Source organism: Anguilla anguilla, chromosome 3 (genome assembly GCF_013347855.1).
Source record: "Anguilla anguilla isolate fAngAng1 chromosome 3, fAngAng1.pri, whole genome shotgun sequence".
NCBI classification, from domain to species: domain Eukaryota; kingdom Metazoa; phylum Chordata; class Actinopteri; order Anguilliformes; family Anguillidae; genus Anguilla; species Anguilla anguilla.
In genome coordinates, this window is record NC_049203.1 from 33,406,874 (window position 1) to 33,421,766 (window position 14,893).

Sequence of the window (14,893 nt, forward strand, 5' to 3'; positions counted from 1 at the left end):
CGTAATTTTGTATTCCTGGATACAAAAGGAAGTGTTTGAGGGTCAACAGAACAACATTTCTCTGCAGCCTCGATGGAGTGGTAGTGTGGACCTCATTCCTCCAGCATCCAGGACATGAACATTGATATAATTACATAAGGGCAAGATCAAAAGAGCTAAACAAATGCCAGCTTCACCAATGTTTCAGAGCAGTGTGCTTCTGTTGTTTTCAGGTTAAGCATTTGTATATGTTTAAGTGTGGTGGGGTAAATCAAGTCCGATAACAGCCAAATTACTCATTTGTACGTTTTGTAAATGTGACAGGGTGAAGCAAGTCCCATAAAAGATGACCTTTTCATTTTCACTGCATTTCCATTGTCTTAGACACAAAAGGTTTGCATGGGGTCTATCAGATTCCATAACGACCAACTCTGACTGAGAACACTGTCGAAAATCACCACATGACTAAACTATATTTCAGGTTATCCATGAAGAAATCATGTGACTGTGCTCAGAACTCTGACTGTGCTCAGAGACATGGAGGATAATCATTTGTGTCTCTCTGGCATTATATCAGTAAATGATATACCTATTAAACACACATAATACAATAATGGGTCAACTGTGGCTGTGCTCCCAAGGCAGGCTCAGCATTTCTAGAAGATTTTAGATTCAAAAAATACATTAGAAGTATGTGACACCATGTAGGCTAATTTAAAGATTAGCTCTGATTTCCAGAACTAGGGGGCTGGATGAAAGCTTCAACATCAATGGTATATCAAGAGTCACAATCAAAACATTGTCATAACGAGGAGAAAAAACTGCTCAAGAATGTGTTCACATGACTACATTTCTTACCAAGGTTTTCAATGAAACAACACTGAATGAAACAGGATGTTGCTGCCTTGGTCAGATGTTTAATGTTTGGTTAATGCTATCTTTAAAGGCTGGCCTGTCTGTAGAAAGGCACTCAAATTTTAAACCAAGCAATTAGCAATTTTCACACAGTGAACAAGATGCTGGCAGTGAAAGGCCACACTTTACAATGCTTTATGACCCTACACATGCATCACTATTAGCCATAGACATAGTTTGACTTGAGATTTAAGGGTTTTTTGAGACTGTGATCTCAGACTGAGGGGGGCCAGTTGTGATCACAGACTGGAGGGGTGGGGGGTGGGGGTGGAGAATTCAGATCCTAAACCAGGGGTGGTTTGGTTGTGGGGGGGGGGGGGGGGGGGGCGGTTGGGGACTAGTGGAGGCCATGTCTGCTAAGGTGCTCCCCCTCCTCCTGTGTGAGATCTAAAAAAAATAGCAATGTAGCAAACTGCAGTTGTGGGGGTTCTAAAAGTAACTGATTTGTACCCTTGACACCAGGCCTGAACCACTTTAAGGGTGTCATCTGTATTACTGAGTTATGTGAATACACATAAGGGTGTGGTTATTGATACAATAGCATACATCAGGTAATCATTTGTGTCTTTATTTTGATTTTATTTCCATTTAAATCATCAATATCCCATCAAGATAAATTTTCTTGTATGTCACTGCGGGGCTATAAAGAATAAGTAAACACTGTAATGATTCTCTCATGATATTGCTACTTGGTCATAGACCATTTTTAGGACAATGCAACACAAGCTGTCATGTGAGCTAGTGATATACACAACAGAAGCATTTGGCTGCGCGTGAAAGCACAGTCACCAGGATTATTGCTGATGACCAGGCCACTGGCCAATAACCCCAAAACACTAAGACATTTTCTCAGTCGCACAACAAACTTACAGCAGAAGTTGAAACTTCATCATCCGGAATGTAATTAGACTGGTTGAGAAACATGTCAGAACAAAAATTTGACAGGTGACACGGCCAGCCCCCTGTGCAGAGGTGTCCACTCCTGCCCTTAATCTAGAGCTACAGAGGCATGTAATCCACTTCTGTGATGTGGGAACTCCAGCCTATTGCACATCACAGTGACTTACCAGACAATGTGTCATCCAGTCACTGTGGCAGGGAGGGACAGGGGCAAGGTCTGGGATAGTTTTCCTGGCACAGAGGAGCACCAGCAACCCTGGTAAATCCCTGCATGAGATTGACAGTTAGCATAAGTGCAAGAGTTTTGTACAGTAATTGGTGGTGGATGAGTAACCAAGCCATCCCTGCCTGGCAAAAGAAACAGTGTAGCATCCTGGCCATGACTGCAGGATCACCACTGGCATATTACACTGGGACACTGTGAAGTCAATCGATGTATGGCTGATATCTCTGCATATCCACTCAACTATTTAAACTATCTACTGCTCACTAGACTTTTGAGTATATGATGCCCATGCAGAGGTGCCATGGAACAGGCCAGCCTAGGGATGCCCATTTGGACATCTACACTTTGGAATTTTGCATTATTAAACGTTTAAACATTAATGCTTACTATTACTCAGTCGTAGTAAAAACAGCAATTCTAAAATAAAAGGTTTACATTCTTCCCTGTTTTATTTTAAAATTCAAAGTACAGATCAATTCTTCAAACATTAATTGCTAGCATGCATGAAGAATGATACCTCCCAATTCTTGAATGATACTCAATGCTTTTTTCATTCCTTGCTTCTTTTTAAGTTTTTGCCTGCCTCTCGGCTACTGATTAGCTTAATATAGTACCACATGTTCCAGGCAATGTGGCTGGTTACCTCCTGCTTAAAGTAAAATAAATAAATTAATAAGCTCCTGGAAATTCAGAAAAACAAGCAATAGCACACCAGTTGTCAGACCAGTCCACGTCAGTAATCTGTCTGCTGATTGAAAACATGTTTTCATGTGCATAGTATCTGACCCTAAAACAACACATTCTAGACAACTTTATTGGCTATTTTACTGATTTTCTCCATCAACTGCAGATGTTGCTGACTGGCATTTAGGAACAACAGCATGTTCAAGTTTTTATGCATCAACTGGTTTCTCAGCTCGTTTTGCAATTGTTCCTGCCGTTCCTATTTTTTTTTTAACTAGAAAACAGTATATGCATTGTTTTACTACACATATATCGCACGCTGACATATGTTGGATTTCTGTATGTAGTTGTGTGATTATGGTAAAACAAAAAAAAAATTAATCAGATGATTAGTGTAAACAGCTAGCTAGCTGACTTATTGACATCCCTTGGCTAAATAACGTGTTGTTGCCTACTGTATTGAAATGCTTTTTTATGTATGGTTTTCAACTTCTATGGTAGTCACGAGTAATGACATCCTAACATAAGCTGATCTTTAGGACTTTCAGATACAGAAGCCTAGGCGGTAAGCAGAATAGGAGGTGAATATAAATGTCATGTATAGGCTAGTGTCTGTTTATTTCAACTGCACCTTTGTACAGATGTTTACATTTCAACTGCACCTTTGTATGTATATATTCCTAATTGCACTACTTGTACATAGGGCCACTGCAGTTCAGCAAATGTGCAATATCCGAAGTGCAATATCTCAGCTGCTAATCTTACCGTATTGTATTGCTTTATATCTTATTGCTTTATAGGTTACTGCAAATATATACATTTTATACATGTTATACATTTTATATTTTATTTATATATTTAGCACACTAAATTAGTTTAGCTTGAACTCTGTTCTATTTTTAATTGCTGTTTGTTATGTGTGAATGGACCGTCAGGATTGCTACTTAATTTTGTTGTACACTGTGCAAAGACAATAAAGGAATCTATCTATCTATCTATCTATCTATCTATCTGTGAAACGAATCAAATGCTGAATGATGCAACTTTGAATAATTCAGTGACAAATTTGCAATTCAATCTGAATCCAAACTCACATAGGAGTAGACATATGGTCTGTAATAAGGATAGTACACCTTAATGGGAAGATCCCTCGATATCAAGAACATTTAGCCTAGGTGTCTGCTGCCATAGTACAGACAAATACCTTATTCAAGAAAGACTACTATGTAGTGGTCAGGTAGAAGCAAACACAACGAACACACTCACCATATATTAAATTGTTAAGTTTTTACCGTGTCTCACATCTTCAAACCTTCACTCTCCCATCCACATCACAAAAATAGCCTAAACAGCAGCCATAGCCATTTCTTATTATTCTTTATTATATTTTTTTCAGATTCCTCATAGTCCAAATCTTTGGATATCCTCATTTCATTCAGCCTTTATTTAACTAATATATATCTTTTCCCCTTAATCATTGTCCCTAATTTAGTAACGTTATGGATGAAAGGGCTTTAAGACAATGCAACAAGTTTACAACCAATATGGTTATTATGTGTTGTTAACTTTATCCATAAACCTAGCTAACGTCATCTGTTAACATTAGCTAAATATACTAATTTGGTGGAAAATGACAAGCTAACAACATGCTTAAATTAATATTGTTAGTTCAGCTGAAATATTTTAATAAGCTATGTCTCAAAGCATACTGTTCAGTTTAACTTCTTAGCTTAGAAAAGTTAATCACAGACAGTCAAAAACACTGATACTCTATGGTGCTGCTGCTACTTCCTCCCAACAATTGGAACTATTGAGACTCTCCACGATCTTCCATTGTTCTAAAAAATTGTCTAATTGGAGTGGAAGAAGGTGACACAACTCTCTCTCTCAATGGTTCTGGTCTCACTAGCTATTGCCATGATAATACCAGTATTGCCATATCCTATATAGCCCATACAAATAACATCAAATTAACTTTGTCTGACATATTACAACTAGCAGATCCAGGAATTAATTATTGCCTGTTTTCTATCATATCACCCATCACCCAGCTCAGATCATCCATCCATCCATTTTCTATACCAGCTTATTCCTGGTCAGGGTTACGGGGAGTTCCTATCCCAGCATGCATTGGGTGAGAGGCAGGAATACACCCTGGTCAGGTCACCAATTTATCACAGGGCACATACCATTCACTCACACACTCATATCTATGGGCAATTTAGAGTCGCCAATTAGCCTACCTGCATGTCTTTGGACTGTGGGAGGAAACCGGAGTACCCGGAGGAAACCACTAAATAGGTAAAAGGTAAAGGTACCTTGGGAAAATAGGTGAAGGTAAACAGACAGTCACCAAAACAAACAACATCCCAATTAGCTTAGTCTATAGCTTGCCATGGCCAATACAACACAACACATCAATCCAAAAAGCCTAGAAAAGTAGCATGGTTTGGCACAACAGCTCACATTGTGGTAGGCTAGAAGGCTATGAATACAATACATGAGCTATTTACAGATTTGACTTGACTTGATCACCAGGCTAGGATTTCGCTAGCCACATAGCTAGGGAACTAGTATTGCTATCGCCAAAAACTGATCAAGGTTTACGAGCGTGTTAATAATCACATTACAATAAAATTTGCTTGTTACCGCCTTAACACTCTTCAAACTTTCAAAAGTTAACTCCAAGATGATGAAAAACACATAATTCCCCATAATTATCCAAAAATACACAACTGAAATGGTAAAAAGGTGTTATGATTTTATGGAGATCCCGACCCACTTTGGGGTGTAGTGGGTATCACAGTTTTATGGAGATCCAGACCCCCTTTGGGGTGTTGTGGGTACCCATTTTCAGAATATGAATGGTGAATTTTGTAACACCTTTTCAATCATGGATTGTTTGACAACAGGGTGAGTCTGATCACTCATTTTAAGGCCATCCAACCAGTCCTTGTGTTGTGCAAAATTGTCAAAAATCTCCTTCATATTCTGCTCCTAAGCTCTTACGGTAGATAGAAAAATAGAAAGCAGCCTATAGCCAGTTCAGTTAGTCATTTCCTGCTTCTCAGGTAGTTCTTGATGGATTTTAATTTAGTGAGCACTTTGCTGTTGCGACTGCGACAGGCAATGTCTCAAGTAGTGCAGTAGCCCACACCTCATCTGAAGGTAGACGTTACCGGATAGTGTTCTACGATAAGCAACTTGGGATACTGCAATGTGTGAACAACAGCAGCTGAGCTGGGAAGGTTATTGATATATCCCAAATGCAGGCCAGTAGTGGTTAAGGTTTAGTTGGTGTCTGCTTTTTTATAAAGCCATCCATTCTTCCACTTTCTCTCTGAGACCAACTTTTGCGTTTACAAGGCATTTTTGATTTGCTTCTTTGTAGCTGGGACTCTTCTTTGCTCTCATCCTTACTACCTAGTAGCTATCTGACCTTAAAATTTCACCACCAAAACTAGCTAACAGTTATGTCATACTGTACCATCACATGATCAAAAATAGAGACTTGACATTGGACAACAGCATACACAGGCCTATTTCCTATCAATTTTCAGCATATCAGAAAAGAAGAAAATGCTAGGCATAGGCTCGGTATCTCAATGTGGTTTCATAGTCTGGTTTCAGTCCTGATCACACTGGAGGATTGGTCATGCCACAAGACGGCACACTATTGGCTATAGCATCAATCAAGGAAATAAGGGTTTCACTCAACATTATTGTCCTTATCTGATCACACAAGAGCAACTCCTCTGGTTGACTGGGCTCTTGCAGTCTGCTGCACCAGCTGTGAATGAAGTGTATTCCTCTGAAGCTTTGACTGCACATTTCAGGTGGCAGATAGTGTAATGAAAGAAGCGGCAGCAGAATGCTCTTTAAAGGGAGATGCGTGTTTAACAGTGTTCTAACAATCTGAGAATTTCGGAAGGCAGCAGGGATGAGATAGGCTACTGGATATTCATGGGCCATCCAAGCTGGGAGAAAATAAAACAATGGGTTACAGCTCTGGGAAAAGGTGTTGTTGGGTGGCTCATTCTGTTAAGACACTGTTCAAGTGGATGGGCGTGAATGAGCAGCTGAGATATGATAAGAAGTAGCTGACAACATTACATGTTTCAGAGGAAAGTGTGAGCATGTCACTCTTGCATTGGTTGTGGAGACTACAGCATTAGCACAACTTTACATGATCCAGCATTCCAAAATCATAAAATGGGAGGGGGCGGGGGGGTTAGAGGTTCAAGCCTTGGCTGTGTCATCAGCTGACTACACTCATCCTTCTAGTTTTAGGGTGGGAGTTCAATGTGGACAGTTCCCCAAATCCACTGCCTTATCAATAAGGGCATGCATTCCCAATTTGGAATTATTCGTGAGATTTCTGCAGCATCATCCTTCATTTTTTGAAGAAGACGAATTACATTATGACATCATTTCAAGCAGCCAGCCAACGCTGTTTTCATTGAACAGGCAGACTGCAGGTGCCTGATTGACCAGTGGAATCACTGTTGTGGAATGAGACTGGGAATGCCCTGCCAACTGAAATAATTCCTTCTGGAATAATGGCAGCACTGGCTGCTGGCATAAACACTCAATGCAGTCATTTAGGGCCACAACCATCCCTGGGCCACACAATTCAAGTTTTAAGAATTGTTTTGGAACACTGGTATTTATGTGTCGGCAGCTATTGGTTCCACAATCCGCAATCGTTTCTGGTACCCCAGCACCCCCCACCCTCACCTTGGCCCACAAATGGTTCCATCAACATTCTTGTTAAGAACCACCAAAATCCTAGAGTGGACTCTGGACAATGATATTAATGATATGACCTACTGCACAGCACACCACTAGACTGGACTACCAATTATAATTGACACTAACACAGTCAGGGATACATTCCAGATTGTGGGGCATATTGCTGCACCAGGGACTAGTGCTTGAATTGGGATGTCACCTGGGAGGCCCTATAAGTCTTTTTAATGCAACATGGGCTGAGGGTTTATGATGAGCTCATTTTTATGATACTTAATAGCCACTGCACCCCCACAGCTAATGTCAGATGCTGGAGACTGTAGTTCAGTAGTGAATAAATACATCTTTGTACCTGGGTATCATGTAATCACTTAATATTTTGAAATCATCCAAATGACTAAAGTAGAAAATCTTAAAAACCTAAAAATGTTTTTACAACAAAAAAGTGTTTCTTTAACAGTAGTGCTCAGTCCAAACTCACTGTTAAATGATCAGGTGTACAGACCATATTTTTGAAAGGGCGTCATATAGATAGAACAGCTGAACTCATACTTGGCAAGTACTCTGAATGTAAGATAAGAGAAGACAAAATCAGACTAACTTCAGGATTCCCAAAAGGGACATTTTTACTGGAAATGAATGCTGCAGCATTACCAAAGATAAAAATAAAACAAGCATGCCCATACAAATAACACATACTACATACTACATATGAAAAACACACACATCATTACCCTCATAGTAAATATAAATTAACAGAAAAGTTTGAGACACAGTTTTAAAATCTGTACATAATACAAAAACAAGCACGAAACCGTCCAGACCCACGGCACGCCTGTACAAAGTGTCATGAGTAAAATTTGGCTAACTATATAGCTAGCTAGCTATGGCATGTCCTCACCTCTGTAACGTTATTTGTTGTCCTCCGTGTGTCCATACATCTGTATCGGTGGTACGCGCTAACTAGGTTAACTAAAGTAGGCGAAACGCTAACATGTTAGGGTTAGCTAAAGTAACGTTAACCGATAAAGCTGTGCTTAAAAACCTTGTACCATTCGAAGTGATGATTTTGGGAGATGCACCTGCGCATGTGTCCTACTGAACAAAGCACCACCTGCGCATGCATCCCACCAAACGTCCCTCCCAGATCGTCCGCGAGTGAGTGAGTGAGTGAGTGACCACAATTTGCCATGCATAGCCCACAGCGGCAGTTCCTGTGCGCCGTGGGAAAAACACCCAGTTTGTTTCCCAAACTGAATATGGGTTGGGCCAAAAGTTAAGGCTCATTTGCATTTTTCATCTATTAGAAATTGTAAAATGACCATGCTTTTGGAATACAGTATACAGTAAGCTTTGTAATGTTTGCAACATATACATTTCTTCTTTATTTAGCTCTGTATTCCACAATTTAAGATTTGTAATCAAACAATTCCCATGTAGTTAAAGTGCAGATTCTTAGTATTTAGTAAAGGGAGTTTTTATACATTTAGGTTTCACCTTTTAGAAATTATTGCACTTTTTAAATATCGTTGTTTGCTAAGAAGTGCCTAAAAGAAGCTGCAGAGTTTTAGAAAAGGGTCATGTAGACAGATGAGACCAAGATTCATGTATCAGAGTGATGACAAATGTGGAGGCCAAAAAGAACTGCCCAAGATCCAAAGCACCCTCCACCCCACCCCAAAACATGGTGGTGGGGTGTTATGATGGTTTGGGTATGTATGATTGCCACAGGTGCTGGCTCACCTGTCTTCATTGATGTTGTAACTGCTGAAAGCAGCAGCAGAATGAATTCTGAGGTATACAGATGCATGCCATCTGCTCAAATTCAACCAAATGGCTCCAAATTCATTGGATGATGCTTCATCCTATAGCAAGACCATAATCCCAAACATACTGCTGAAGCAACAAAGGAAAGTCCTTCGCTGGCCAAGTCATTCACCTAATCTGAATCCAATTGAACATGCGTTTCATAATTATGCTGAAGAGCAAACTCAAGGCAACTAGCCCCCGAAACGAACAGGAGCTGAAGATGGCTACAATACTGAGCATCATAGAAGAAAATTATCAGCACCTGGTGATGTCTATGGGTCGTAGACTTCAAGCAATCACTGCAAGCAAAGGCTATGCCACAAAGTACTACACATGGCTACTTTCTTTTACATACCATTAATATATACCAAACATTATGGTGCCATGAAATGGGGGGATATGTATAAAAAGTGCTCTAATAGGCCACATGTGAATTGTTTTATTACAAATCAAAAATTGTGGAGTACAGAGCCAAATCAAGAATAAATATGTCTTGTCCCAAGCATTATAAAGCTCACTGTATGTATGTGTTAAAGCTCTTTGAGCTAAATTACTAAGGGTTGCACAGGACCAAAATTATGTATACCAAATGTTGTCAATAGCTCCATAGATGCATAGAAAATGTATCTATACATTTAAAAAAATCAAGTCTCAGAAAATACATGTTGACCCAAGTCATAAGAAACAAAAAAATTCCCTGTTCCCTATTCACCATGAAGTAATGTAGCAGTTTTGCGATTCTTTTGTGAATGCTATGGGCAGTATGTCATGTCGGATTAAACACTGCACATATACGTATAGATTACATGGCAACTGTGAGGCCAAAACATTGGGCATATTTACAAAATCTGTGACAATGTAAACCTACTGTTTGTAAATAGCATCCAAGAATACAGGGAAGTTCATGCAATAATATGTATTCAAAGAAAACTATACACATTTGCCAAGTTTTCAATACACCATGGCAGTTTAACTTCTTTAACTAAAAACCAATCCTTACACTAAACCAAAAAAATAATGTGCTCTGTACAGCATTTGTAGGACACATGATGATGTGTTTTACACTTAGGAAAGCTAACCACAAGAGACATTTGATATGTATTCTTATAAATAGAACATTATTATATTATAATGATATTTTATTTGCTTTCAAAAACCAATGGCAAAAACAGAAGTACAGCACTTATCAGCTGATGACAAAATATTCCCAAATAACATTTCTATTCATGATAGAAGATACCTGACCTAAACTCACTTTTCATCCCGATTCCGACTGAAAAAAGGAGAAATCTCTACTCTAAAGCCCGGCAATCAATGTAATCTCGACATAAGGTACTATGGATTTAAATAACTGGGTATAAATAATCTTAATACATCAATACATACATTATTTACTTGTTTTATTATTATTATTATTATTATTATTATTATTATTATTATTATTATTATTATTATACAAGTAAAACGGCACATATAACGTGAGCTCAACTGAAATTACATGTGCGTCAGCGGTTACTGACGTTTCATTACCTGTGGGCGAAGTCGCCGCGAACTGTTAGATCAGTTCACCAGTTGTAAAGATATGATTATTTGTTGACACGTGGCATTTGTTGTCATCCTGACTGTGCATAACAGTGTCTAATGTGATTTTGTTTAAGCAAATTCTCACTTTCAAGAATGATTCTTGTCGGTGATAATAGAATTAGAGGAAATCATTATAATCGTTGAAATTTAAGCGGTTAGTTTAACTTCTAATGATGGCCGCAATGCATTGTACATTTGCATATTACTTAAAAGTTGACCACAGACTAAAGGAAACATTGACAGAGCAATGTCAAAAACCGGTGCAGACAATGTATTGTAAACAACTGCTTAAATATACGTGTTAATAAATTGAAAATGTATTGCACAATGATAGGCTTCTCTGCCTGCTTCTATACATTCCAGTTTGTTTCCAGGTCTGATGTTTGAATAGTTAACGTATCGGAATCGTATTTAGCAGGTAATAACGTGCAATCTGGAAAGGACACAGAATGCAATTGAAATGTGTATGCGCTACGTATGACATAATATGCTACCGAATCCGCTTGCATTTGTGTCATAAACTCTCCACAATAATACCGGCACGTTATGAATTTATGACAATTTTCTCAAGACCAACACATTTTGATGTCATCATAAAGATGAATACAATTTAATATTTTATCAAAATGCTATAGTCATCTGACGACTCGATTAATCCGCTGGGTTGTCAGTGCATCTAGTATTATTTTCTTAAAGATCTGAGTGATAACAGTGGTTATAATTTGAGTTATAATGTGCTGATCTTTGAGCAGTGAATGAATTTAAAGAGGCAGGCTATGGATGCAGGTTTGTAGCGGGCCTATAGGCCTGCACAATTAATTATTCATGTTAAAGCAAGTTAATCTATAGGCTATGTGAATTAATGGATGAATGAATGAATGAAAGAATGAATAACATAACCCTCTCTTTTACTGAACACTACCCTAATCAAGATACACAGAGACTTATTGACACTACACGTGTGTTGTGACCAACTTTCCACAAAATGAAAAAAGAAGGCATGCTTGAAAATGGGAATGAACACGTTCATAATTCAGAGAAGCCACGCACATGAAAAACGATACACATGCCAACAATATATATGAATATATATATATATATATATATATATATATATATATATATATAGGCTTATATATATAGGCTTGGTTAGGCCACATTTTAACAAGGAAACACGTGTCATAAATACTAGACTTCTGAATCAAATGCATTCCAAAAACGTCTCCTTTTCGAACAAGTTTTATCGATTAAGATGTCTTAGCTTTTAAATTAGCACTACATATGTATAATTAACGGTTAAGCATAAGTGGTTCCTCGGTTTAACAGATAATGTAGCCTACATTATCTGTCAAGACATAAACCTTATACCCATGTAATACTAAGCTATAATAACAAATACTTACTAATACGCCTATTTACTCTATGTAGGCAAAAGGCAAATCAATCTATACGGCAACCAACCAGGAATTTCATTGAGCTGTTACCTTTATACCAACACCCTGGGTCTGGGTTTAAAATTGTGGAAACGAGACTATAATAATCTATAAATGAAGCCAGCCGAAATTCTTTTGTAGTAAGTATTATAATTAATTGGCCAGGATTAATCATTTATCTGTTGTCGTTGAACGTCGTGATGGATGTACCTTCTCTCAGCTTCATGACAATAGACGCAGCACGTTTTGTTCCGACCAAATAAATCATGCACATTGTTTGAGGTACATTGATCAATCTAATGGCTCGTAATAGGCTCCTAATTGCCACCAGAAAATGCTCGCTTGTGGCTGAATGTTAAGTGTTTACCTAGAATTCGATGGTCCTACTTGAGAAACCATCTTCACTTGTAAAATAAAAGACAATACAAGTATGGTGGGGCTTTTCTGAGCATTACGTTTAAGTGGATTTTTCAGCGATTATTTCTGATTGTATTTGATTAAAATCATTGTCATTCTATTATGTGCCCTGCATACCTGCACAGGTGGAATGTAAAAAAATCGTATTTAAGAATAAAGATCAAAGTCAAAAAGTGAATATTAGGCCGTAAGAGCTCTGCGGCATCTGTAACATAAAGTATAGGTGTAACTTAATGTGCAACATGAAGGGTAGATATAGGTGTTAGCCGTCATACAAATAATATTTCATCCGTTTCATGTTCTAACATTCACGATTTACTGTATTTTCTTTGTTCCATTTTCAAAATGCATTCGGTAATAATATTAAAGAACATACTAATGTACAGTGTGATGATGAATACTTTGAAAAGGACCACTAATTAAATCCCGACACTCCATAGAAAAAAATTCAATCCTCAAATTGTTGATAACAACCTCCTACCTTTCTTTAACCGGGTACTTAAATCTAAATTAGAAGAACTATATCCAGCTATTACAAAGATCTGTTTTCATTTTTTTTCTGGTTGTAGTGTAAACGGCCCTCTACATTTATTTAAATTTGTATTAAAATATGCGTTTTAGTATTTAGATATAGACCATAGGCTAAGAAATTGCTATCCTATTTTATCGTGAATGAAAAGCATGCAGTTTAAACAAGACGGATATAGAAAAGATTTAGATATATCCTGAATTTACGCTCACACATAAACCTTTGCAGACACCCACACGAATGCTTTTCATAAGGTCCTCTGCACTTTTGCATTTCAATCAAATTTGTTTATGCAGAATCGACATTTAATAGTGCTAATTGCACTCCAGTCAAATTGCCATGATTGCAGAAATGAAGCAATTTTCCAAGCCCCGTGCCTAGGATTTGAAGAAATTGTTTTATATTCACCTCTCCATAGGTGGGGATTTAAGCCACTGCGCCTTTGCACAAATTGCACTTGGACTGACTGGCAGCATTCATGCTCCATAATGGAGCATTATTTGGCCGTTTTGAATACTGTAATGTACAGCTTTTCGGCAAGAGCCATTCTCCAGAAAATTGCTTTAACTTTTAAAGGGATGATGATTCCCACCAAAGCGACCCATTGTTACATTATGTCATTACCCCTAAATGTTTTAACAGCCCTCGCAACACACAGGCATAATGCATTGATCTTTATTATTTATTTATTTATTTATTTATTAAAAAGAAACAATAATTAAACGACCAACATGGAAAAACGGATCATTTATGCAGAAACAGGTTGTCACCTGAAGTTCATCGTGGACATCTGTTCTTCATTTACATATTTACATAGATCAAATCAGGAAATGAATATATATATATATATATATATATATATATATATATATATATATATATATATGCACACCTTTTCTCTTATTATTTTAAAGAATAACCTTCCGTGCATCGTCTTCAGCCGACGTCCAACACTCGGCAATGATGCATTGAAATATTGCAAGAAAGAAGACTTTTTGCTCCAAGGCATATCATGCAACCCCCAGTAAATATATGTGCAACTACATCCGCGTTTATCTATCGCTTCACTCCTTTCTCTGTTAAATGGCTGGTCAGTTACCTTTTCTTGTGATTTTACACCTTAATTTAACACAGGCAGACACACAGAGATAGACAGGCAGGCGCGCGCGCACGCAGACACACCTGGATCGCAAGTTGGACCTAAGTATAGTTCATTCACCTGTTGTAAGAGATCCTTTCGTAGTCGAGAGAATTACCAGCGCGTCTTCTGTACTGGTAGCTCTTCTGACAAATTATCCAGTGGTGATAAAGTCCGTCTGATCGAGATAAAAAAAAATCCCACAGGTAAGATTCATTTTGTTTCATGCTTGACTTCAAGCCTATCTTGGAATCTCAAATGGCTGTCTATAGATGGGACACACCGTATTGATGACAAAATAAGTTCATGAGTTTTGCCCAAAAATAACATACAGAGAGGCTACATTTTTACCACGATATTTAAATTAAAATCACATGTTCCCTTCGAGAAAAAAACACCAAACTTGATCATTTTAAATGATGAGCAATGTCCCAAACTAACATCGCAGAAGAGAATTGAATTTATTGTGATTAATAAATATAAAAAATTACGGAAACAATTTAAATAATTACCACTGGTTGAGAAATAAT

General features: G+C 37.9%; 1 long non-coding RNA gene across 5 annotated transcripts in view; it reads right to left on the reverse strand.

Annotated features, from left to right (window-relative positions):
* LOC118224165 overlaps positions 1 to 14,893 on the reverse strand; it is a 69,569-nt gene that overhangs the window by 54,189 nt on the left and 487 nt on the right. For all 5 annotated transcript variants that reach the window (XR_004764584.1, XR_004764585.1, XR_004764587.1 and 2 more), the window contains exon 2: positions 14,445 to 14,541. This is a non-coding gene — a long non-coding RNA (uncharacterized LOC118224165). The remainder of the gene's footprint in view (positions 1 to 14,444; positions 14,542 to 14,893) is intronic.